The 27,741-nt window shown below is 46.4% G+C and overlaps 1 protein-coding gene across 8 annotated transcripts in view; it reads right to left on the minus strand.

Annotated features, from left to right (window-relative positions):
* ZNF644 (zinc finger protein 644) overlaps positions 1–27,741 on the minus strand; it is a 679,952-nt gene that overhangs the window by 368,257 nt on the left and 283,954 nt on the right. For 4 of the 8 annotated variants that reach the window (XM_078646188.1, XM_078646197.1, XM_078646145.1 and 1 more), the window contains exon 3: positions 19,226–19,433. The exons of 2 other annotated variants lie outside the window; for them this stretch is intronic. The gene's annotated coding sequence lies outside the window, so the exon portion shown is untranslated. Of the gene's footprint in view, positions 1–19,225; positions 19,434–24,806; positions 25,292–27,741 lie in introns of all 8 variants that reach the window. 2 more of the 8 variants (XM_078646205.1, XM_078646162.1) reach the window with 1 other exon arrangement.

The following is a 27,741-nucleotide window of genomic DNA, read 5'->3' on the forward strand; positions in this document are numbered from 1 at the left end:
TGGCTGTGAAGTGCCCACGCTTCCCAGCCCCTGAACCTTCCCTTGGCATCATATGAGTCACCCATATGGCAGGGTGCACTGTGTGTGTAAGGTAGGACATGGCTTGATGTGTGTAGCATGTCTTGGTAGTGAATTACACCCCATTTCGTTTTTCACTACTGCAAGGCTACCTGTTCTCCATAGGCTAGAATAGGCAGTTTGATTATGACATCTTGTAATCCTAACTGACTCGGGGAACATGGTGAAATTCGAGTTTAGTATGCCTGAAATCAGAATGACAAAATACATCTTTTATCAAAGTTGGTTTTAACATTCTGTGTTTGAAAATACCACTTTTAGAAGGTAGGTATTTTCTTGCCTAAGCCTTCCAGTGTGCTCTGCTGTTATGTGTATTGGCTGTCGGGGTTTAGAGGGGCAAGGCAGGCTGAGTCAGACCTGGGTTGAATAGAGAGATCTGCTTCGAGTATTGGGGAGGGGTAGCTCCTTGACCTGAATAGGGCTGTGCCTAGCAAGGTGAATGCTGGCTCCACCTCCTACTGTGCGTCTGATGGCAGACCCCCTCTTTCTGAAAGGAAGGATGCAGCCTGGTAAACAAAGTGCTCCAGGACTGAGCAGAACTGGTTTTGGCTGGGTTCAGTGACTAGTGACTTTTTAGAACAAAGACGTTTGGGGTATAAATATCTGTGCCCAGACCTCTACTTTTTGTATTGCTCCTGGATATCAAGAAGAACCTCTGTCCGTGTAACTGAAGGAACCTGCAGGAGAGGACAGTCCTTGTGCTTGTGTGCTGTTTCTTGGATTGGCCTGCAGTAGTTTCCCCTGGACTTAGAAGAAGAGGGAAAAGGACTTTGAGAGAACTTTTATTTCAACTTGCTAAAGCAATCACCCAAGGGCAAGAAGAGAGCTAGCCTCCTGCTGGAGTCACAGGCACATCTGACGACTCCACCAGCCTCCTGATTCCTCCCAGCGAGGATTTCTAACTGCAGATGAGGCCCCTGTGAGTTCCAGGGCCTCTAGTTCTACTACAGAGAAGAGAGTGCTGAAATCGTCGCTCATGCCCATTTGCGAGCCGCCGCAGCTGAAGAGCGTAAGAAAAATCACTGCGATGCTGCCGCCGAGCGCTCGCAAACCAAAAACCATTGAACGCTTATGGGCCACCAAATGCTCGCTAACACCAAAGATCATCGCATTGCACGTTTGTGGGCTGTCGAGTGCTCGCTGACCCCGGATCCTCGCATCAACATCGCAGTGCGGACGCCGTGCGTCTGCCATTTTTGTCGCATCACACCCGGAGTGTCGCTCCCTCGCGGAGCGCCATTTCTTCTCATCGCAACAGGGTCGCACACGCAAGAGGCTCGGCACATCATCCTCCCTTGCGGCAAGGATTCAACGCATCGCTGGCCTTTCGTGAAGAAGTTTGTCGCTGTGTTCCTCACGCATCTGCAGATGGGCGCATCATCCTCCCTTGCAGCAAGGATTCAACGCATCGCCGGCCTCGCGTGAGGAAAATCATCGCTACAGCTCGTTTGCAACATTTTGTTGGTTTTGCTACGAAATCCAGGTACTTTGTAAGTAAAAGGGTCGCAGAGACCACTGCTTTGAACTGAACTCCTATTTGCACACTTTGAACTATTTTTACAGCCTTCCAAGAATAACCCTATTTGACAGTATTGTGGCTTTTTAACGTTATTGGTCTTGTATTAGGTCTATATATAAAGATACTTAATTTTTATAACTACTTGCGTGGTGTCCCTTTGTAGTGTTTTTCACTGTGTTACTGTGTATGATCATAAATGCTTCACACACTGCCTCGGAGATAAGCCTAGCTGCTCGTGCTACGTTACCACAGGGTTGAGCAGGGGTTATATCAAAGGGTGTAGCCCTCTTACTCTGACTTAGGAAGAAGGGTCCCTACTTGGACAGTGGCCAGAAATTGCCAACTAGAGACCCCCATTTCTAAAATTAGTCTATCCTAACATGAAGTTAGCCTGCTTACTATTATTTATTAGTCTATCCTAACATGCAGTTAGCTCGCTTACCATTATTGGTCTACCCCAAAATGCAGTTAACCTGCTTACCCTTAATTTGAGTGCCTGCAGTCAATGTCTTTTACTGATGCTACCCTAAAAGACTCACTCTCTTTGCTCCATTAATTTGATCTTTAGGCCGCCTATCCAGTGAAATTTTATTCCATATTTGTCGCACAGATCTTGCATATCTACACCTATTCCTGCCTTGGCAGTCAAGTGGATTATGGGAGTCAAGTCTACTCACAAATCATAAAGGTAATATTTTTTAGTTACAGTCATCTGAACCAGCATTGTCTATGCTTTCAATTGAATACAACTTATGGGGCGACATTTAGCTGTTCTGAATAGAAAATCCATGTCAACCATTGAACTTTTAAGCTTCAAATGTGCACTATCTGGAGGTAAAAGTAAGGCAGATGCAGAGCACTGCCCTGGGCGATTGTGGGAATAGCTGACCGAGTGTTTTAAATGCCTAACTGCTTTAATGCTTTTTTAACTGCACCTGGACTTTAGAGAATCGTCAGTGGCAATTTTCTTTTCTGGAAAACCCTTTCTTTTTGTTGGACCAGTGCCAATTTGAAAGTCAGTATTCTAAAGTTCGAAATGGGCCACCCCTGGAGGGTAGGGGATATTTAAAAAAGCAGGCTTGCCAGTGGCACATCAAAGGCCCATCTAGACTGGCCAGGAACAGAAATTATGCAGATAAAATAATGTAATCAATGACATAAAGGTCCTAAGACTAGGCCTGGGCGGTAAATTCCGTTCCGCTTGCGGAATTTGGGTAATTTCGCGTTCCGTGGGGAACGCGAAATTGGCCAAAATTCTGCATTCCACGACTTCGCCAAATTTTTGATTGTTCGTGTTCTCGAAATGCGTATTCGCGAGATATTTCCCCCCGACCACGCAAACAGCGATTGTTAACAGTAAAAAGGCACTGCGAACAAGCAATTCCGTGTGTTTGCGGAATTTTTGCTTGTTCGCTGAGATTTTTTACCATTTCGCGGAGATTTGCGTAACGCGATAACGCAAATTCTGCCCACCCCTACCTAAGACCGGTAAGTAGCTACATTTCCTCCCACTAATATATTATAATATTATTTGAAAGAACAACAATATTCTCAGTCAAAACTTAGATTTGAGTAACCATGAGTCTGAGAATTGAATGTCCTCTTGCTGTCTGAAACTTATTAGCCTTCAAATCCTTGACGTGGTATTACCCTAAACCTTTTGACTTCGCTCCTCCTGTTTGCTGAATTCATTTGATGCTGGCTTTAGGACTCTGCACCCTTTAATACTGCTAACCAGTGCTTAAGTGCTTGTGCTCTCCCTAAAACATGGTAAAATTGACTTGCACCTAATTGGCACACATAATTTACCTGTAAGTCCCTAGTAAATGGTACTATAACAGAGGTCTCCAACCTTTTCTCTAATGAGAGGTACTATGATTGGGCTGCCATGGGTGTCAGAGAGTAAATGGTCTATGGGGATGAATGAACATGTGTATGGGTGACTTAGAGACTGTGTGTCAAAAGACGCTCACCCGGGACACGTTAAGTGAAGGGGAGGATGACCAATTACCTCCTTACGTCTCTCCTGTGCTTCTCTTACAGTCACCATGGGACACGCTCAGCCAGGATTGCAGCGGTCCCTTTAATTCGACATCCTTTCACTTCCGGGAGGAGCGGTTGTCTCACGTGATAGTGTCGCATGCACCTATGGGAGTACCAAGCCAATACGGAACCCGAGGAGGTTGTCGCGTATTGGGACCACGGAGCTGTGAGACCAGTCGGAGAGGAATCGCAGAACTGGAGGAAGACGCCGACCAAGCCCAGTTGCGCCACAAAGAGCAGGAGATGTTGAAGCATCTGAGTAGCCATCCACGGAGGAACCAAGAGCGGGACCCGGACCCAATCCGGTACCACGAGACCACCAGCCACACTCACAGAGGAGCGTGTCGTCCAGAGGTACGTTCGAGTGCGGACTGGTTTAAAAAGTGGTCCTCCACAAGCAGCCATAACCCAGGGGAGGGAGGAGATCTCTAAATCCCTAAAACCTCCAGAACAAACTTATTTTTTTCATTCTTTTTGTTTTTTTCACACAAACATTTCATACGGCATTGGTGACGTTTGGGTGCTCTTCCCTCACTCCTTTCCCCTCAGCACACGAGTATAAAAGAGTCCAGAGTGACGGTTACTTTATTTCTTATTCATTCCTTATTCGGTAGCCTGACCTCAACCTGTCTGAAGAGGAGGACAAACCACTGAAAGCTTACTGCCAAATTCCTGACGACAAGGAACTAAGAAACCAGACAGACTGGCCTGGACTTAAAATTTGTTTAGATTTTGCTTTGCCTTAAAAGGATTGAATAAACAAATCTTCTTAACTCATACATGTGTCTGTCTCTGGCTGAAATTCCACACTGTGTCATATGTTTTTGTGGCACAACACAAGCATACAACCATTTCTTATTAAATGGTAGAAATTTAAAGTGCAGAAAAAGGTTATGCAAAAATGTTCGTAATAAGAAACATTTTTCTGCACTTTAAATTTCTCCCATTAAAAAAACATTCTTTGTTATAAGCAGAGCGGTGTGCCTGCCAGCCACTGAGATAAACATACCTGCTCTGTGTAAATGTGACACTGACATGGGAGAAAATCCAACTGAAAGTTGACTTTATGTTTATATGCATTACATAAATCTCATAATTTTAATTTTCTCCCATGTCAAAATGTCTTTACCAACAGTAGGCATTTTACTCATTGCCTGTAGACATAGTGCTGTATTTATAACAGAAAAATACGTGAATGTGTTTAAATGTGAGGATTTGTTTTTTGATAATCAAGCTTATTGATTTTTAAAACATACCACAAATTTTAATTAGCAGCAAAATGAAGCACAGTATCTGGATAGTATACAACTGCAAGAAAGATGACAGAGACCTGTAAATCATTCATTAGAATAGAGTCTTCCACACTAGTATCTTGATACAAATGAACACACACCCCTCAGGACAATAGATTGAACCATTTACCCAAAATCTTTGATTAGTTCAGGGCAATCCCGGGTTTCAAAGAAGGGTTCCTCTTGAGTTCAACACCAGTCTACCGCCCGTCTCCACCGCCGTATAGTAGGGGGCTTGGCCTGAGACCAGAGTCACGCAATGTCACGTTTCGCCCCCACCACCATTGCAGTATCAAGGAAGCGCTTGTCGGCCCGAGAACCATCCAGGCTATCAAAAACACCTAGAAGAAGACTTAATGGGTCGTGGGGAACCGTCCACCCCAGGGTTTGTGTAAGTTCCAGTTCCACACCCGCCCAGTATGGTGCAAGGACAGTGCATTGCCAGATTATGTGATAAACGTCAGCTGGAGCGTAATTGCATTGTGTACAGGTTGGGGAGGGCCGCAGTCGGGCTCTACATAGACCCGCAGGGGTTAGATATACCATGTGTATATAATAGAGTTGGATTAGACGCAGTTTGGAGGAGGTCATCAAGGTCTTGGGGGCCATGAGAGCGTCTCTCCAGTCCGCATCCTCTAAGGGGCCCAGCCAACCCTCCCAGCGGGCACGCAGTGAATCTAGGGTTGCAGGGCCATTCTTCACTAGGGAGAGGTAAATCTGTTACACACCCTCCCCCCCCCCCCCCCCCACCTAGGTTCCCCATCATCAATTGGGCTTCGAGGGGACTAAATTCAGGGAGGGAGGTGGGAGACGGAATGTGCACCTTGAGGGCATGTCTAAGCTGTAGGTATGTGTAAAATCGGGAGGACTGAGTGAGTAGCGCTGCTGTAAATCTGCAAAGGTTCTGATGTGGTCCCCAACCCAGATGTCCCCAAAAGGGAGATCCCAATGTGGTCCCACCGACCGAAGTCCCGGAGGGTCGAGGCCTCCCGCAGCCAGGTACCATGCCACAGGGGTGTATGTTGGGAAAGTATCCCATATCGTGTAGCGCAGGGCAATGCACCAAGCCAGTAGGACTGTCCTAGTGATGAGCGGGAGTACTTGTGTTATGGGAGCCCCATACAAGAAGGCTTGGAGCTGTAGAAAGTCCATCGATCGGAGCTCAACCTGGTATGCCAGGTCGGACCGGCCGCCGGCGAACCAGTAATGAACCACGAGGAGTCTTGTGGCCAGATAGTAAAGGTGAAGATTGGTCACAACCATGCCCCAGTCATAAGGAGGTATGTGGTAGTGAGCCAGGGACATTCGTGGTCTCCCGCCTCTCCATAAAAACCGGGTGAGGAAACCATCAATCTCTCGGAACCAACTCCCCTGGAGGTGAAAGGTTATATTTTGTAAAATATATAAAAAACGGGGGAGAACCATCATTTTAAAAAGGGCACTTCTGCCAAGGGGATTAAGAGGAAGGGATTGCCATCGCCTGAGGTCCGCCTTGACCGTGGTAACCAGGGGCGCAATGTTGAGGGCCCATTCAAGTTCTGGAAGCAGGGTGACCTAGACCCCCAGGTATTTGAATGACTGCCTATGCAGAGGAATGGTTGTTTGCCAATCAAAGAAGGCACGGGACGGGTGGAGGCGAAACAGAGTGGATTTCGCCGGGTTAAGCCGAAGGCCAGAGATCCGTTCAAAGGCGGAAAGGGCATCCAAGCACCGTGGGCCGGAGTTCTCGGGGTCGGCTACGAATAGGAGGTCGTCGTCGGCGTAAAGAGCAACCTTGTCGACCTGATAGGGGTCCCAACCCCAACCACGGTTGAGGAGATCTTGGCGTATGAGAGAGGCCAGGGGCTCCATCGCTAGAGAAAATAAAAGCGGCGAGAGCGGACAACTTTGGCGGGTGCCCCTCTGGATGGGGAATGCCTCCGAGAGCACGCCATTAATTAGGGCCCTTGCTTTAGGACTGGAGTATAAAACTCGGATGAGGCGCCGAAATGGAAGGCCGAATCCCATCACCTCCCGCAAGTCTTCCAAATAGCTCCAGTCAACAGTATCAAAGGGTTTTTCAAAATCAATGAAAAGCAAGGCCAAGTACGGAGTGAGTTGATGGCAGTGTGCGAGGGCGAGGTGGAGACGGCGTATGCAATGCCGGGTACCCCGGGCAGGCATGAAGCCACATTGGTCTGGGTGACCAAGTCGTGCAAGAGGGGACGGAGGCGTTGGGCCAAGGCAGTGGCAAAGATTTTCACCTCTGTGTTGATGAGGGAAATGGGGCGGTAATCCGCACAGACAAGGGAAGGCGGTTGTGTCTTCGGAAGAACACAATAGTGGCCACGTCGGTCTATGGGGAAAGGACCCTGGGTCCACCACATGTTGGAACAAATCCACTAAGTGCGGAACCAACAAGTCGCGGTAGGTCGCGTAATATTCTTGAGGGTAGCCATCCCGCCCTGGCGTCTTACCGGAATGCAAGAGTGAAATGGCCCCATGTATCTCTACGGGGCAAGGGGGAGGTCCAGAGTCTCCCAGACTGCCTGGGGAAGACTGGGCAGTTGGGTCATTGTCTCTGACAACAATGCAGCCAGGGAGGCATCAGGAGGTCAGACCGCATAAAGATTAGCGTAGTAGCCCGCAAAGGCTTGGGCGATAGCCTGAGAGGTGAAATGGCGAGCGCCGGCCGCATTGTAGACTTCATGAATTATGCGGCTGGCTTTGGGATACGAGATTAGATTATGGAGTAGTTTGCATTTTTGTCACCACAGCCATATACGAGCGCCACTGAGGAGCACCGTAGCATTTTAGCGGATTCCAGAGAGTTCTGACAGATCTCACTGAGCATTGCGAGCTGTTGGGAGGAGCCAGCACTGTCGGCAGAAGCTTGGGCTGATTCCAACAGTGCAGCGCAGGCCTAGAGCTGCACAAAGCGGGCAGTCTGAGCCTTGCGCTTCGCGTGGACCAAGCCTCTAGCCACACCTTGTATAGTGGCCTTGCCGGCCTCCCACAATGTACCCTGCGAGGGGACCGATCCCGTATTGATCAACAAGTATTGCTGCAGTTCCTGCCTGAGGGTTTCGACGAATTCCGCATCCTGCAGAAACTAAGCATTCATCCGCCAAGTCATACGGACTCTCAAGGGGAGTTCCCGAGACGGAGGGAGACAGGGGAGTGGTCTGAGATACCTCGTTCAGGTTAGTAACCCCAGACACAAAGTGACATTCGATGGCCGGCAACAGGAGCCGGTCAATACAGGAGTGAGTACGGAGGGCCGTCGAAGCAGGAGTATATTGGTCTCGGCGGGTGTTCCACACCCTCCGAGCGTCGTAGTGACCTAGAGCGGAGGACCAATCAGAAAGGCACTTAGCAGAGGCAAGGTTGGACGCGGAGGGAGCACCAGTCATGTCGCGAGGAGGTTGCATAATAGCGGTGAAGTCGCCCCCGATGACCGTCAGACCCTGAGGGAAAGTGAAGACTACTAGCGTGAGACGCCGGAGGGCAGAGGGCATTGTGGCAGGGGGAATATATACACACAAGAGATTAAGAAGATGACCCTCGATCCTGCTGGTCAAGGCCACTTAGCGTGCGTCAGTCTCGACCTGTATCAAAGAAAAGGGAAGACCCCTGCGCATCAATATGGCCACTCCCCAGGAGCCCTATGTGAAACCAGCATGCCAGACCCTGTCAAATCCATAAAGGGCAAGGAAGACGCAATAAACTTCCCAGAAGGTGTGTTTCTTGTAGAAAGAGGATGTCGGGCGCCTGGCGTTGGGCACTGCGAAGAACTGCGGTTCGCTTCATACGGTCTAATAGACCATTGACGTTCCATGACAAAATGTGGAGGGGTTTATTAAGGGTGGACATCATCAGAGTGGGTGGTGTGTATGTGGATCAGTGCGGATAGACCCAGGTCCCAGGGGCTGTAACACCCCCTAGCCTGGGTGTGGGGATAGAGCTTGTGTGCTCTAATAGGTTTCATGCCGTCGTTGGTGGTGTGTGTGTGTGTGCACAGAAAGCTGCCGTGCAAGACGAAAAATATTGGCTCAAAGGCGGCCTAAAACAATGAACCATCGGGAGGCAACGGTTTTCCCACCCCCCTGCCTTCCAACACCCCCCAAGCTACACTTCTAAAATTGAAGCATCTGTCGCCCTGAAAAAGAAAACAACAAAACTAAAATTCAAATAAGTCTGAGTGGTAAGCTAAAACGGTTAGCCCAGCAGGAGCGTGGCAGAGATGGACCCTTCCATGTAGACGGATGTGGTAACGTTAACAGCTGTAAGAATAATTAAATAGCAGAATTAGGGACTCTAAGCCAGTGGACCCCAGAGGTGAGACTCTGTCGTCCTCCCCAGATCCTCGAAGTGCGGGGCTCCTCGATAAGAAAGAGTCAGATATGGCCGGGCACAGTGTTTTAGAGGGGTCTGGTATCCAGCTTAGATCGATCAAGGAACCAGTCAGACTGAGGGTCCCAGACGGCCGAGGTATTTCAGAGGTAATGAGCAATCGGGACACTGCACCCAGTGATATGGAGGCACCGTCGCACGGGTCACCCTTCTTGCGGGACCTAGTACTGTGTTGCTGTGCCTTGGGAAGGGTCGACTAGGTTTGCGTATTCCCCCGTCGGACGGGGGAGGGAGGGAGGCAGGACAGGTCCGGAGAGGGCGCTACTCCATGAGCCTAGTCCAGGCCACTTGGGGAGTACCGAAGAAGAGTGTCTTGTCTTGAAGTACAACTCTGAGTCGGGTTGGAAAGAGACGAACATAGCGAAGACCCAGATTACGGAACATTGTCATAAGTTTGTCGTTGGGCCTGTACCTCCTTGGTATAGTCCGGGAAGAGCATGATCGTAATATTTTGATAAAGCAGTGGACCCTGTGTCCTCACCCCTCTAAGGATAGCGTCTCTGACCCGAACGTTGAGGACCCTCATGATGATGGGCCGGGGCGAAGCCCCTGAAGGAGGCCGCGGAACCAGGGAGCATTGGGCGTGCTCGACCGCGAACTATGGAGAGAGGGACTCCTTGGGCATCCAGGATCTCACCCAGGTCTCCATAAATGTGTGCGTTCAACCCTGTTCGCCCCTCCTGGAAATCCTATGAGGTGCACATTGTTCCTCCTTGGCCTGTTCTCGGCGTCTTCGGCCCAACGGTGGAGTTCCGAGGTCTGAGTTTGGAGGCGGGCCACTTGAGTTGGTCTATATCATCCTCGGCTGTGGAGATGTGTGATTCCGCCTCTAAGATCCGTGCGGTGGCGTTACGCAGGTCCTGACGCATGAGGGCCCTGTCCACCCTCACCTCGCCAATCGTGTTCTCCACCGAGGCCTGCGAAGCGCCAATTGCTTGGAGGATAGTGGAGAGATCTCCCCCCACAGGTGCAGGGGTATTGGACTCCCCTCTCCAGGATCCCGGTCATTGGTGGTGTATTGATCCATTTTCGTTTGGGTCTGTGGGGCAGTTGTCTTGAGGACACGGTTCCTGCCCATCGCTCCCTAGGGTGGGGGCCCAGCCGCTGAACAGGTGAGGGAGGCAGTTAACAGTCCCAAAGGGGGAGGAAGCTGGCACCTAGACCGTCAATACTCGGGCCCGGGCATCGAGGCCACACCTCCCAGGTCCCAGTGAGCCTCCGGGGTCAACCAGCACGATCCGTGAACCCCTCTCCCACCTCCATCCGATGTGACGGTCGAAAAAGGATGGGACCACCTCCATGTCTCAGGATAGGCGACAATGAGCTAATGATCAGGGGGCCCCAGGGAGCTGGTCCGTTATTTGACAACGCAGTCAGTGAGGCCCAACCCAGAGCAGGGGTCCGGCGCCAATCACCGAAGGTGTCCAAGGGCGGATCATGGGCTCTAAGCACCAGGTTATAGGCAGGTCCAGGAGGGTGGGCAGTGTCAGGGGAGGCCAGCGTCGGACCCCGCGCCATCCGGCAATGATGGCCAAGATCTGGTTCACAGCTGCAGAAAGTCTTCTGCTCACTGGAGGGGGTCAACAGGAGGAGAGGAGGGGCCCGGTCCCCCTGGGGGGGGGGGTCGCCTTCAACGGGGGCCAACACAGGGCAGGGGGGCCAACTAGGTCCACCCCGCACACGCAGACCAACAATCCCGCGAAGACACCCCCAGGTGTGGTGCGTGGCAGAGGTCCCCACCCCCGTGCTGCTACCTGACAGCGGCAGCCAAACTCCGTGGTCCCTCTCCTTGAGCAAGTGGCGGTGAGAGGATCCCGGGTTGGGCCCCTCCAAGGACAACAGGCAGAGGGGGAGGGGAGATAAGTCACTGAGGGAAGGACCCGCACCGCAACCCGGCCCGGTAGCCGACTGGTCTGCCGGTGTAGTCCACAAGGGAGCTCTCGTCTTCTGTAGAGGCCAACAATCCCGGGCAGTGGAGACCAGGCCGCAACACCGTTGCGGACCCGGAGGAGCAGGATGATCCAGATTAGGCCGGATCAGGAGGCCTCCCAGCAGTTGGAGTTCGGCCAGGACACCCCTGGGGTAGGGGGCCATCCGACGATCCAAGGGCCCAATTCAAATACTCTCCCCCGATGCACCGGGCCCAACACAGGAAGGCTGGGATGCAGCCCCAGGCAGGCCGGCACAACCCCCTCACCTCAGCCTCTGGGTCAGGACGGCAAGGCCCGGGGCAGATGAAACTGTTTCCACCGGAGTGGAGGGAGGCCCAGATCCTGCATGCCGCTGCCCGACAGCAGCAGCCGAGCTCGGCGGTCACGCCCACCCCCCCACCAGGTGTGCGTCTATATGGAGAAACCAGGTCGGGCAGCTCAGTGAACTTCAAACAGGCGCAGGATTAAAGGTGAGGATGCCATCGCGGCCGGGCCATGCCCGCCTCCCGTACCTCTCTGGCGTCCCCTACACAGGAGGAAAGCCCCCTCCATGGTCTCAGGTGCCATTCCAACGCACCCCGTCATCGGTGCAGAGGCGCTGCCTTAGGGTGAGTCCTGGGTGATGAGGGAGGCAAGCGGACCCCGGTCAGGTACAGCCACCTCCCCACGAATGACAAGTGAGGGCCAGGGGGACGGACCGTCAGGGCATCAACCGTCAGGCCGGGAGACGGATCGCCGAGGAGGCCGCCATTTTCAAAGTCAAGGCCTCTGGAGGAAGGGGGTCCACGATGAAGCAGCAGAGGCACCGTTCCGCAGCAAATAGGGATCGGAGCACCGCTGGCGAGGCAGGGACCCTCTGCTGATGATTGAGAGGGTCCAATGGCAGCTGTTAACGGGCGGATAGAAGGCATATGACGGAAGGGGTCCAGAGCACTCTTATAGTGCGACCGCCATGTTGACGCCTCAGGCCACACCCCCTAAAAGAAATGTGAGGTATTTAATGTGAAGAAATATGCTTCATAAAACATTAGGGCCTAATTGGCTTAATTTAAAGTATAGAAAAACTTTAAGACTTGATGTATCATTGAAACATCTTTCTCCATGTAAAATGTCTCTAATTTAAAAGAAAATGACTGCATTTTTCAGTTATAAATACGGTCCTGTGTCTACCAGCCACTGGGAGCAAGATGCCTGCGGTTTGCAAATGCAACACTTTGAAAAGGGAAAAAATTAAAATGAAGAGTTAACTTAACCATTAAGTAAACTCTTCATTTGAATTTTTCTCATTTAAAAGCATTCACAAACATCAATTTGTTCACATGTTCCAATATTGGATTGGCAATGCCTTTTATTTAAAAGTTATGTATCTCAGTGCTTTAGTTCTGAACCTCTGTGGCCCACCTTGATCATACATCGGAGGGGAGCACTGCTCATTATCAGGGTCTGCTATCTGCAGCTTGATAATAATTAATAGTAAAGGATAGGCTATGTTCATTTTACAAGGAAAACACAACACTTATTGCTTCCAGCTTTAAGTTAAAAATTAACTCAAGGCTGGGAGCTACTCTGAAGCTTTCTGCGAGCTACTGGTAGCTAGTGATAGACTGGTTGGAGACACCTGCACCTAGGGCCTGTAAATTAAATGCTGCTAGTGCGCCTGCAGCACTCATTGTGCAACTCACTAAAGTAGCCTTTTGAAACATGTCTGAGGCCTGCCACTGCAGCCTGTAGTACAGTTTTAAACTGCCATTTCGACATGGCAAACTAAACCTTTTGCTAGGCTTAAACCTTCCATTTTATTACTTAGAAGTGACCTTTAAGGTAGGCCCTGCAGGCTCATAGCACTTTGTGCACTGTATTTAAAAAGTAGGACACGTTTGCTAGATAGATGCTATAATAGGAAACTAGTTTCCATTGAATAGTGGCCATTTAGTGGCGCAAAGTAAATTTTTGTCTTGTTGTGGGTTGTTTTAAGGAGATATTAAACTTCGACTTTTCACTCAAGTTCCCTCCCCTTTTTCCACCCCTTCCCATCTATGGTCATTCTCCTTTACCATTCCCTTCGGTTTTTCTCTTCATCTCCCCTCTGCCTTACGAGACGTGCAGGTTGATGCAATTCAGTTACTGCATTTTAGTTAATCTTGATAAAATGCGGAAGGTACATATCAAGAACGTACCCCTAACGTTCCTTAAAGTGTAACGTTTTTTCCCATTAAAATAGGATTGGTTTTTTTGTGTGCATTAGTGGAAGCCCCAATTTCTAATTGGCCTTTGTGGTTATTGATAAAAACGATGTAAACAAACGCTTCAAACAGGATAGCAGCTGTATTCTTCAGAGTGCACGCCATGGCACTGGACAAGCTAGCCTGGTTGATGAGGGTTGATACTCTGAAACCGGTCCCAGGGAGGACCTGGCCTGGCAGTTCGGGCTGGACTGTTGGGGAGCAGGGTCAAGACTGATTTGCAAATGGCTGGATCCAAACTGGAAAGGCATTGTGAGAAAAAACAATGGTTTTAGGCTCAGATCTCTGTACTGGAAGTGTACTAGCGGGTGCACTGGGGTGAGTGCAATTGTACAGCATTCCGTCCATCAATTGTTCTTTTTGTATTCTTTGAGTAGGCACTGTTTGACAGTGTCCCAGCAAGTGAAGTCTTTACTAGCGTAGGGAGCCGAGCTAGAAACGGTTTTCTCTGGTAACTTAAGGAAGTACGGCATCTTTATGAGAAAGTTATTTAGTGTTTTATAATCCGTGATCTCAGGGGTTACCCTTCATGTTGTTGCTACATGTAGCTACTTGAAGTGGCGCTTGTAACCCTCCACATGAATTGCACAACTCGCATATAAGATAAGAGTTTGGTGAGAGTTAACCCTCACCAACCTCTATATACATTTCAATTTGTTTTCAAAGACACTCCTCTATTTTCACTAGTTGCCTTTGTCCCAAACCTTCCATGAGTTTATCATTTAATATTTGATGAGAATCCACTCTCGGTTCAGGTTACTTCGACCAATGTCTGGGCTGGTCTAAGTATTTCTGTCCTATATTTTACAGTAGCTTTTGAAATACTGCAAGCACTTTCTCTTCCATACATATGCTTAGACATCTCGTACAAGTGGGCATTGTTTTTTCCAACATTTTAGTAAGTTCTACACAAAGTCTGTGTAGGCGGCAAAGTTTTATGCTTAGTCACATTTCCCATTAAAATAAAACAAGCGAAATAATGTTATTAATGTGAAGGGGAGGCAATGGCATAGGTGGGATGTCTGTTTGATTGCCCTATGCTGTAGCATTTTTGCGTGGGAGTAACGAATAACAGACCAGTGGAGGTAGGAGTTGGTGGAAGCCCATTAACCAATCAGTCAATTGGTACCAGTGCTGCCAACTTTGAAACCGGCCAACCAAGTTTGAGTCTCGGCATTGGCTCCACATACTGTGTAATTCTGGGCAAATCACGTAATCTCCCCATACTCATCTGGGACACCAGCGGGGGGTTAACTACAATGAGCGACACTTTGTTAGGAGCAAAAATCAAGCAATGAAGACAAGGGAAACATATGGGGCACGGCAGGCAGCTCGGAATGAAGCACAGTTTAGCAGTCATAGCAAGATACCAACATGAGGCAGACTTACTTCAGTTCACACATCAAGCAAACATTCTGCATCAGGACCAACCTCTTTCCTGCAATTCTTTCTTAGATCGATTTGCTAATGGTAAATGAGTAAATGCGTCATTTAAATTGTCGTAAAAGTAATAACTTTCTAAGAGAAATAAGAAAGTGGAAATATTTGCAATCCTACCAAGCTGTAAGGTTTTTAACAAACCTACACAAAGGCTCTTAAAAATCCCTTTACAACTTTGCGCATGCCTGCATGGATTAATTAGTATCACACATCGCAGCCTGGCATGTTCCTGCTTGAAACAGGGCAGCGGGCAGCTTAAGATGATCATCATGACCGCACTATTAATTTAAACGAAAATGTTATTAAGGAGAGAGTTATCATCAGGAACTCCCCTACTTATCGAGGCCGGCGAGCAATTCAGTATTGGGCAGCCTCAAGGCCACAATGACTCCTGTGGAAAACACAGCGGCAGGGGATTCTTCTGGTGGTGTGTTCTCTGGGCTGCTGAGAAACCACTCCATCGATGACTAGCACGGTCAGTGCGGCTCACTCATCAGCCCGTGGGTCATCTGGATCCGCATTTAATTTAACGTGCACACGCACGAGCAGCGCTGTCAGCTCCAATGCAGATTGCAACCTTCGTATCATGAACTGAAGCTGCACTACCTACTGCAGCAGAAGGAAGTCCCACCTTGGATATTCTAGTGTGCAAGCCATGTCTGGCTCACAAATGTATCCACGCCGCGTGGTGCTGTTCTACATACTACACAATACCAGATTAGCAAATAGAGCTGAGGGCTCTGAGCCAGCCCCAAAGCATACCAGGAGCTGCTGGCTTTGAAATCGGGAAACCAAGTTGGAGTCGCAACGTCAGCTCAACATACTGTGTAATTTTGAGCAAATCATGTAATCTCCCCATCCTGACCTGGGACACCATGAGGAGGTTAAAACGGCTGGCATTCGGAGCATGTCATGTGCCCCCGGACAGACAAACACCACAGCGGGGAGGGGCACACAACCATCACGTAGTGAAAAGAAAGGCAGGTCCATATGCTAATCTTCCCATAGCAAACAACATTACTCCGTAGAAAAAAGAAAGTAGCTGCTGAGGTGAGCTTTAGTGTCTTAACTCTTTGCTGCGCTTTTATGTGGATGACAGTATAAAAAGAATTCCTTTCTGTATTTATAATTTTTGTGTGTGGCCGATAGGCCTACGTGCTAATGTTACCTTTTTAGTATTTGATTGTGATGCTAATAATATCTGCACACCAATGAAATTACTTTCTTCTCTCAAGTATTTAATTATAAAATTTTGATTAAAAACATTTTTTATAAAAACACATGTTATATAACACTTTATAGCAATCGTATACTCAAGTAAAGGATACTCCACTGTATATAAGCAAATCCTATTCCATACAGATCATTGAGTACATATTACATACACAATAAAGAATTTTTTAACACAAATCACAAAATATCTCATATCATCAATAAAACAATAGAAAGTCCTTTGTCGACGCGTTTCAGTGCTTTGTTCGGTTATCACACCTTCTTCAGGACAGATCTTTAATTAAAAACAGTATATCTTCAATTTAAATTGTTTTGCCTTAAATCGTATTACTTAGGGTTCTGGACCAAACTGGAGAAGTTTGTTTCTAGGTCCACTTCATGGTCACTCTTGCTTCATGTGTACCAAGGTTTTTAAAAACGGGAAGATTGGTATTCCTCGTGTCTAAATTGTATACCCAGTCCTTTCTGGCTTTCTGGGAAACTCTTTTTTTGAAGTTTTTTATGTGGATGACGCCAGTACATGGGCGTGGCAAATGACCCACTGTAGGATTATCAGCGCATATCACTCGTGCTTGAATGTTTTGTGCCCATTGAGTGTGTGATCTCCCGTGATTAGGCTGACATTTCAGAGTGTAGTTCGTGTGAAGCTGCCCTGAAGCCGAATGGCTGTTTCGGTTCTGTCAGCATGTATTATTGATAGCCTGTCTTAAAAGGCATTTCAAGCGAATACACCAGTATTAGAAACCCTTTTTATTTGTAAATTTTCTTGTAAAGGTCGGGTTAATGCGGGTGTGTTATACAGTAGAAAAATAATTTTGCTATGGTCCATTGGTCAAATGTTTTGCCAGTAATCTGGATTGGAATTTTTACAGGGCGGTAACGCAGCTGTCTCCTGTTGCGTCACAAACACTTACCCTTGCGTGACTTCTTCATTCTTCTCGTCACCTAAATCATTGAGGCCCTGGCAGCTGACATCTTTATCAACGCGGCGCGCGACCTAAACAAGCGGCACTGAAAGCGATCGCGACCCAATTGCTATTGTCAACAACTAATGGTGCGCGCGCACCACAGATGAGCGGGAGGGGAAGGGAGAGTGGCAGGAGGCAAACGCGTGCTGCTGCATGTGCTGGCCACAGGTGGAAATGGCGGAGCAAAGGCAGGACATTGTCCCGCCTTTGGCCAATTGCGTCCTGTATTTATTGAAAAAAAAGCATGCGAGAGACAATTACAGTCGCCGAAAGCAAAACCACACGCACAAGCGTGTGGTTAACTTTCTAAAGCCCTTTCAATAGGTTTCGCGCTGCGTGAGCAATGCTGCGCACTGCAACGCTAGGCGCGAGACCTAAAAAGCAAGTTGATGATCCTACAATTTAAAAAAACTATAGCCCAAACGGCTTGCTTCATTATCATCCAAAACATTTAGAAGGCCATGTAGCCCAGGAAATCTGTAACTAATTCAGACTTTCATGTCTTATGATTATCTACAGATGTATTTCCGTCCAGCACACAGCACAGAATCTGTACTACTTTCAGTAATGGATGACTTACTGCTGATGGTTATAAACAACTGACTTTAGCATTAGTGCTATTGCACTTGTCTGCCGAATTTGACACAGTCGGCCATGATAATTTGGTTGACGGTGTTGAAGACGCAGGGCACCAGGTACCCTTACTAAATTTTGTGAAATCTTTTTTTGAGCGGTCATGAACAACTACCACCGTGTTTTACAAACAGCAATGCATATAAACTGTGGAGTACCTCAGGGGTCCATTTTTATTTCCACATCATTTTAACATATATGTTAGACCCCTTATAAAGGAGTTAGCTGCATAAGGTTCCAGACTGAACAATTATGCAGACAGCTCAATTACTGCTCCACCTAGATGGCTCCATTGCCAGAGAGCAAGAGTTCCAAAGCACCATGCTTTTTATTTGGGATGGGATGGGCAATAACCATCTGAATCAAAATGCTTACAAAACTGTGATAGCTATGGATAACAAAGAGGTACTATATAACCGTCTATATTGGCCCCCAGAGATGGGCACTTCACCTACACTGAGCACATCTGCAAAACATCTTGGGAGTGATTGCGGATAGCAACTGCACCATGAAATCACAAATTAGGACAGTGGTCTCTAAATGTATATATGTATATATATATATATATATATATATATATATATATATATATATATATATGTATATATGTATATATATATATATATATATATATATATATATATATATATATATATATATATATATATGATGAAAATGATTAGGAAGCTAGTTCCCTTTCTATCCATGGAAGCCCTGGAAACTGTAATTATGGCCTTCATTATCTCCAGGTTGGACAATGCAAATCTATCTACCTGAGTGTCCCTAAGAATGCTGTACATAGGTTGCAAGTGCCTCAAAATGGGGCCATTAACCGCATATATAAACTTCCTTGTAGCACACATTTGACCCCCTATTATAACAGTTTCACTGGTTGCCTGTAAAACAAAGAATTCAATTAAAAACTTGCAGGCTATCCTTTATGGCACTGCATAAAAGGCTCTTCTTTTTGCTTGCAGGAGGTTTAAACAATTCACTCTTCCACATATTTTATGATCATCTTTCACTAATTTTCTAATCATACCAAGATATTTCTAACAAAGAATCATACCAAGATAGTTCAAACAAAGAATGAGTGGTCACACTTTCTCTGTGCAGGCAACCACAGAATGGGACTCTCTCCCAGACCATCTACGCCTCGAAACAGAATTAAGGCTTTTCAGGAAAAACTTGAAAACTTGGTTGTTCAGAGAAGCGTATCACTGCTGACAAAATTCATCACTTATTACGCAGCGCCCAGAAACCTTTTGTGAACGTGCATTTTATCAAGACTATATAACGTATGCGATTAGAATCTGTATATAGTTTGAAGATAAAGTGGCTGTGCGCTTCACTTTGAACTGTGTCATCTTTTCATATATATTTCTCAACACGGCTTGCATAATCTAAAAAGCACTGTTCGAATGGATGCAATAAATGAAATCAATGTGCATACCTTCCAATGCTGTAATGAAATTCATCTTTGAAATTGTTTCCAGATCAATGAGACTTATAAAGTTTAGCATGAGCTATACATGCGTTCCTCGATGGCATGTGTGTGTTGAACAGTAGAATATAAGCAGCCTGAATTTTTCGTTTTATAAGACGTCCCTTAAAAGCGCAATTTGATTTAGCTCATGTTAGTAAGCAATATTTTTCAGCGCCTGAAATGAAAGGAGACAAATTTAAGAAAGGCAAACGGACAACTGAACGACAAACTAATGCATGGAAGAGGATGATAAATGCAATGTTTAAACTGTATTAATTATTTAAATTGCATTAGTGCATGAATAACCCAACCAGACTCCCCACATTGTGCCCAAAAGTAATAGGCGGGTTCAGAGGTGGCAAGCTAGTCTGCGCCCACTGCACCTAGCCCATGCTTTGCACCTAGAACCATCGTCAAAAGATTGAGGTTTCTCCCAGTTTTTCTGCAGCACCAAATCTGTTTCAGCAAGAAGTTGCGGAGCAGGTCTCCGGCCTTGTGGAGTCCTGTTTGGCTAAACTTGCAGCCTTATCCCACTGTAGGCATCTGAGCTCCAAAACCGTCCGTCAAACCACAAATTAACTTGTAATCTGGCGGGCGGTGTGAGGACGGGTTTGGCGGTGTGGAAGCGGGGTGGTAGCGTAGCGCCCCGCTCCCACAACACCAAACTCGTAATCAGGCCCAAGTCAGAAGGTAAAACTTCAGTCTGGGACAAGCCTGATTTCTGTATTGGACTTGCTCTTCATTGCGCTTAGGTACCAGTCAAGCGCAACCAGGTGACCACCTTTTGCGCTTTATGCTTTCTGGACATTTTAATTTTAAGCTTTAAAAATAAGTATCGCCCATTTTTGTCTTCTTGTAATTTTTGTGTCATTTTGTTCATTAAATTGTTCTTTGTTTTTATATATTAGTGTGGAAATGTTATTGTGTTTTTAATGTTTTACCTGTTTTGGAACTTAAGCTTTACAAATGTTCTTAAAGTAAGCCTGTCTGCTCTGTGCCACAGAGTCCAGGTGTTCAACTCAGGTTTACCTTACTGAATCTAAAAAGAACAGTGACATTAGCACTCGTGTTGGACTACCACTCGCCCCAACTAATAATCCTCTTTCTCACAAAGACTTACCTTCAATATACTTATAAGAATGGTTTCCAAGTCTCTTCGTATCCTAGCTAAACAGGGCCCAAAATATGTCCAGGACCTCATCAGTCCCTATACACCTACAGCATCTTTCAGATCCTCCAATACCAAACTACTGACCGATTTAAACAATCTAGACTTAAAATAGTTTTTTCCCGTTTCTAGCTGCAAAACCCTCCCTCAAGCACTACATAATGCCCCCTCAGGATCCTCTTTCAAAAAGCAGCCGAAAATGTAGCTTTTCTAAATAAACTAATCCTATCTTTGTAGCCATATTCCCCAGCACGTTGATGCCCTACTGGAACAATTGTTGCACTTTACTAATTTATATTAATTCATTCACAGGCCTGAGGTGAAACCAATTGTGCTCATCCCATTAATCGTCAGAGGGGGGCGCAGCAGAGATTGGGAAGCGCCTCAAAGTTCTTCCTACATGTGGCTTATGTCACTAGTAACAATTGTCATATATGATGAACCTTGCTTGATGTAAATGTTCTGGTCCTGCACAAGAAGTGACCGGGTGTCGGAAAGCACGCAATCCCTTTGTTCCAAGAGTCTCAAGAGATTTACCAGCTGGAAATTGGTTGTGAAGTGAACAATTATGAATGTAGTAACTACGAAAAGAGAATACAGAGTTCTAACTGGAAATAAGCAATAAAGTGTGCCCTTAGTAACAATTGAATAATAACAGTGAAGCCAATAAATTGTAAGCAATGGGAGGGCTCCAAGACTCTAGCAAGCTAACAAAACATCATGCAAGCAACAGCAAATGTGCCTACACAGGCAAGTCCTAAAAATAATTTCTGAATACTTCCTTCAAGCTAACCGGTTGGCCTGGGATACATTACTGGAAAAGCAGTTTTCAGTGCTGTTCTAAAAGTCCCAAACATATGCTGCATCTCTTCAGCATTCATCATGGTTAAAGGGCTCTGTGGGGAAGACCAATCGTCATAATTGTTACCATGGGTCCCCAGAATAGACAAGATTTAAATGGAGAGGATCAGAGATAATATTTATTGAAACATGGATCGCAGTTACACTATGGAGGCATGACATTGGGAGTGTTTCACGCACAAGTTGTGGACTGAATTATTGAGCAAACTACTCTAATTGCCAATTCATGGCATGGAAATACCCCTACTTCATACTAAACCAGAAGGATATATTGTCTAGTATATCATTTTTTATTGCAAGGATATTTTTGTAGGGCACTGGTTACATCCGAGATGATGAATTACAATACTGCACCAGATAATTTTCTGCAATAATGTGAATACCATCCTGAGACCAAATTGAACATTGGGAGCAAAATTATCCCACATTGTTGTGCTTCCATAACCTCTACGGTAGCACAACTAATTCTTGGGACGTTTACAGAGTTCAACATGATTTTTTTTTTTTAACTGTTAAACATCTATAGGATGAAATGATTTACTCTGACTGTGCTCGGCTTCCTCTATGAAACAAAGTGATGAACGATACCGGGCTACCACCCAGAATTTAGGACAATCACAGACTTCAAAAACATATTTGCCAATGGAGTAGGCAAGATGTCAGATTCATAGCTCTTAGTCCTTAAACTGCAGTAGCCCAGCTCAAATTTTGGGTGATCTTGAAAGACACTTCTGTATGGCAGGCTGGTACTTCTTAGAACCCAAAACAGTAAAGAGAATGAACTAAAAGAGCTGCATCGAGGCGGAGAGATTTCTCAGTACATCTACCTGCAGATCATGTTCTTCATGTTGGACTGGGAACGGGACCAATTTAATACATCTGAATTTGATGGGACACAAAAACTATCATAAATCCACTTTTAGGCTTGTCCTTTAAGATGTCATTATATTGCATGTATCTATCAATGACACAACTGATTGTTTACGTTTTTAAATTCATGCCATTAAGAATGGAACACTGATCAAGCTTATCGGCCAAACGGAATGCACAAAGACATTTCGTCTCTTGATGTTACCAATATTCTGGATATACTACTTGGCCAAAATCTTTTATGAACTGGGACATGCAAGGTATTTTAGTGGCCCATGACGACTCACTGAGTGTTGGGGTGGATTAAAAACATGCAATGCCTCAAATTATCTTGGGAGCAAGAAACAGAGGGGACCTCCCCAACTCCCAAGTACATGCATATCTTCCACTTGAGCAATCAAATAATGCGTAAAAATACTTGCTGCAGACTGATCGAAACCTATAAAAGGAATCTACTCATAACAAGATTGGATTGTTCACCTCCAACCAGATCTAAAAATATCCACAAAATAATCTAGCACTAGATCGTCAACAGTGCACGTGATGGGATTGCCCGAGAAATTTAGCATTTATCATAGGTGTAAATGTGATTTCACTTAGAACATAACTTAAGTTGGGATTGAGTTAGAGTGATATTTTATACTTTCAGCCTATATTAATAACAGAGATAGTCCACACCCATAGATACATTCATTTTACCCAGAGCAAAATTCATATACCACTAAGCATAGAAATTAAGAGCCAAGTAAAATTGGAGATGCTTAAAAGAGTGGGCGCACAACATTAATATTCTACCACAGAATCAAAATGATTTGAACAAGACCTATAAAGAATCGGTTTAATTCAAATAGGAGTACATTTTGTACCATACTTATTTTAACTAAACAAAAATGCGGTGAAAAGAAAACAATCTTGATTATCAATCTTCAACTAATGCTTCAAACATTCAATTGGTTGCCCAAAAGAAAAGTCAGGTTTTCAAACTTGAGGGCATTGTTTCTTTTACTCGAACATATTGTGTTGAACAAGTTACTTACCTTCAGTAACAGGTTTTCTAGCAGAGACTGTCTAGCTGCAGATTCCTCACATTAGAATATACCCTAGGCGTCAGACTGGATCTGGAAAATCATGAGCAGTACCTCTGCTCGCAGGTGACGTTAATCGCTCTGCGTCAGTGGTGTCTGCGTTAGACATGAGCATATAAGAATCACCCCGGCGCGCTGAGATCAGTTTCTTTCATGAGTGTTTCCAAACCAACAGACAGCCACAGAAAAAACAATGTTTGACCAGTGTGCAGATTTTAGTGGGATTTTTAGGGTGGAGAGCCAGGTTCACAGAGCTGGGAGGGTGGGTGAGTAATCTGCAGTTACCGTCTCTACCAGAAAAAGCATTACTGAAGGTAAGGAACATGACCTTCTGATGAAGATTTCTAACCGAAGATTCTTCACCTTAAGAGTAAATACCCAAGTAATACGCTCTGGAGGTGAGCCTGCAAACCAGCTCAAACCAGAAATTCCTGGAGAAACAAACAGGCAAAATGTCCATCTCTGCAGACCCAACTGTTCAAGCAGTAGTGCTTCGTGAACGTGTGGAGTGACACCCATGTAGCGGCTTGGCAAATGCTCAGGAAAGCACCCCGCGAGCTAAGACAGTAGCAGTGGCCTTGGCCCAGGTGGAATGGGCCCGCAAGGCCTCAGAAAGCTGCTTTTTAGCTAGTGCACAGCAGATCTTAAGGCAGAGTACAATCCATCAAGAGATAGTTCGTTTCTGCACAGCCTTGCCCTTTTTCGCTCCAATAACCCTGATGAAGAATTGATCGTCCACCTGGTGGTCTTTGGTGTGATCAATGTAGAATGAAAGAGCTCTCCTTGTGTCTAGGTGTTAGAGTCTCCCCTGTTCCTAGGAAGGATGAGGTGGTGAGAAAAAGACAGGCAGAGTGATACTCTGTACAACAACAACAAATATACAACAACAACAAAGGAGTGACTAATGGTGCAAAAAAGTAAAGAAAATAGTAGAATTTGCAACCAACTTCAAACTAAGACAATCTTTATTCCAGTATAGTTTATTCCAGGGGTAGAGGAGGGACTCCCTTTCCCTTGCTCTCACGTTGTTTAAATATAGAGTGATACGCTGGCCAATATTTAAGGGGGGGACAATGTTCGGAAGAAAAGTGGCATGTGTCCAAAGAGCCACCGTGTCAGGGAAAAAGCTGATGTATGGCAGATGGACAGACAGGGCTTGCAGCTTGCTGCATATAAACAAAAAAGTATCCCACCTCGTATAAGTCTAACATGTGGGGCACTGGTTTCTCCAGGTGGAGCTCCACCTTACTAAAAGCAGGGAAGGAAAAGGTTCCAATTCTTTAAATAACCCTCACACACTCTAAAAGTGTCATGCTTCCTCATCGGGTTCACCCTCACTCCAAAAGGTCAGGGTGGGCTCGACCATATTCCAGGGACCACTTAAAATAAGAAGACCAGGGGGCATAAAGATTAAAAATTCTCCAGCCTACTCCAGGGTATCCCTTTATTGATGGAGTAGGTGGGGCTGTTAAAAATGAAAATAAATTAGTCTGTGTTAAGGATACAATGGTCCCATGACCCTCAATCAATCAATCAAGAGTTTTTTTTAAAGTGTGCTACTAACCCGTGAGGTTCCCAAGGCGTTCGCCTGCTTTGTTTCTGCGGATGCAAGGGGCCTCAGCCAGGGCGAGGTCGGCGGAGCGGAAGTTCCTCTTGGGTACGTGGAAGGAGACTCTCTCGTTGAGGTATTTAGGTCCGATGCTGTTGAGGGATTTGTAGGCGTGGATGAGGAGCTTGAAAGTGGCCCTCTTCTCGACAGGGAGCCAATGGAGGTCTAGTAGGGTCATGCACTTCTGACGTGGTGTTACGAGGACGAGTCTGGCTGTGGCGTTCTGGATGGTTTGGAGTTTGTGTAGAAGAGTTCGGTTGATTCCGGCGTATAGGGCGTTGCCCGCCTTACGGCCCCAATGGGTCCGGGGCTTTCATCAGGGTGATCAATCTCACCTCCCTGGTGGGTAAGCTCAAAGAGCTGTCAAATTTATACAGACTATATTCATCCAGGGGTCAAGTGTGTACTTGCCCTTTTCTTTTCTTTTTCATAGGTCCAACCTGTAATTAAAAATGCCCATGTTAGTGACCTTTTTACACAAACTTGTTTCACATTTCGACTGGTCAGTGCGTCACAAGGAATCCCGGTGCGAGATTCTACATATATGGGCATGCATCACCCAGAAAATGCACATAATGTGATAACATTGAATTTCTTGTTACCCGTTTGACTAATAATCAGAATGTGTCTGAGATTGCACCACATCCGTATTTCTCTCGTGGCGATGTAAAATAACAAACTATTCACCCAATTTGGTGAAAGCCTGTGGTGAGTCATTAAAGTATCCAAACTGCTCAAAACTGATTGTTACCCCAGTGTATGCCTGTTCATTATTAAAATCATCCATCCATTATCAGTAGGAGAGATCAAAAATACCCCGTTAATCATTTTGTGCCTCATGTAAAAGGCATCTCTAAATTGATTGAGTCCAGAAGAACAAGTTACTTACCTTCGGTAACGCTTTTTCTGGAAGATACAGTATCTGCCTGTGGATTCCTCACCTTGTGAATATCCCCCTTGCGTCAGCAACATTCGGAAATTCTTTTCGTAGCTTCGCACCGACGTGGACTTGGACGTCATAGAGGCACGGCATCGTTCGCGACTCCGCTGACGTCACCGGCGCCCATAATAGGCCCACACCGGCGTGATGACATCAGTTCCGCCCTTTTTCCGTGCCTTCGAGGCACACGGACGGACCAATGACAGTAGATATATACATAGTATACACAGTACACAATAGTCAAGGTAAAACACACAGTGTAAAGTAAATATAAGAAAACATTTGAAATAACATTTTCCTTGACCATAAAATATTTACAACACAGACTCTCTGGAATAGAAGAGCGGACAACGAGGAGGCGGGTGGGTCAGTGAGGAATCCACAGGCAGATACTGTATCTACCAGAAAAAGCTTTACCGAAGGTAAGTAACTTGCTCTTCTGATAGATACATCTGCCAGTGGATTCCTCACCTTGTGAATAGAGTCCCACAGCAGTCCCTACTCCCGGAGGAGGGTGTCCACTCTTCTAAACCAGGAAATCCTGGAGGACAGAGCGCGCAAAGTGGCCGTCCCTCCTCACCTCGGAATCCAAGCAGTAATGCTTCGCGAAAGTGTGGAGGGAAGACCAAGTTGCCGCCCTACAAATGTCCTCTGCTGGAACACCTCTAGCCAATGCTGAGGTTGAAGATTTAGCTCTTGTAGAATGAGCCCTTATGCCCTCTGGGGGTTCCTTACCGGCCAAAGAGTAGCAGATCTTTATACAGAGGACGATCCATCTTGACAAAGTTCTTTTATGGACCGCTCTTCCTCTTTTGCAGCCAGCAAACCCAATGAAGAGCTGGTCATTCAATCGACAGTCTTTAGATTTGTCCAGGTAAAAGGACACCGCCCTTTTGGGGTCCAGACAGTGTAATCTCTCCTCCTCCTTGGAAGGGTGTGGGGGAGGATAAAAGGTAGGGAGGGTAATGGATTGACCAAGGTGGAAAGGAGTCATCACCTTTGGAAGAAAAGCAGCCCTGGTCCTAAGAACCATTCGATCAGCATGAATGGTCAAGAAAGGGGGCTTGGAACTAAGAGCTTGAAGCTCACTTACCCTCCTTGCGGAGGTTATTGCAACGAGGAAGACTGTCTTTTTCATAGGACATTTGTGAAGAGGCTCAAAGGGAGCACCCATTAAAAAGGTCAAGACAAGATTTAAGTCCCACCGAGGCACAATAAAAGGAGTAGGAGGGAACTTATTTGTGAGGCCCTTCAAAAACCTTAAAACCACAGGAGATTTAAAAAGATGGCTGGTCAGGCAAGCAGAGAAATGCCGACAGCGCTGAAAGATAGCCCTTAACTGTGGCAACAGCAAGCCCTTGCAGCGCCAGAGAGAGGGTAAACTGGAGAACGTCAGACAAATGGGCTCTCAAAGGGTCAATAGATTTCTCCCCACACCAAGTGACAAATTTTGACCATCTATATGAATAGATGGACTTAGTGGAGTCACGCCTGGCTGACAAGATGACATCCACCACGTCAGGCGGGAGGGAAAAGGAATTCAGGTTGCCCCGTTCAATCTCCAGGCATGAAGGTGTAATGTCTGGAGGTGGGGGTGTAGAACCTGCCCCTCCATCTGAGAGAGGAGGTCTGCCCTGAGAGGGAGACGGAGCGGCGGGTGAGAGGAGAAGTGGAGAAGATCTGTGTTCCACACCCTTCTTGGCCAACCCAGGGCGACCAATATGACTTGGGCCCGGTCCTGGCGAATCTTCCTCAGAACCCAAGGAATCAAGGGTATGGGAGGAAACGCGTAAAGGAGTTGATTTCCCCAACTCAACTGAAACGCGTCCCCCAAGGCTCCTTGCATCGGATACTGAAGACTGCAGAACGACGGGCAGTGAGCATTCTCGCGAGTGGCAAACAGGTCCACCCGAGGAGTTCCCCACATCCGAAAGATGCCGAGAACAACCC

This window comes from Lissotriton helveticus, chromosome 1_1 (assembly GCF_964261635.1).
Source record: "Lissotriton helveticus chromosome 1_1, aLisHel1.1, whole genome shotgun sequence".
Lineage (NCBI taxonomy): Eukaryota > Metazoa > Chordata > Amphibia > Caudata > Salamandridae > Lissotriton > Lissotriton helveticus.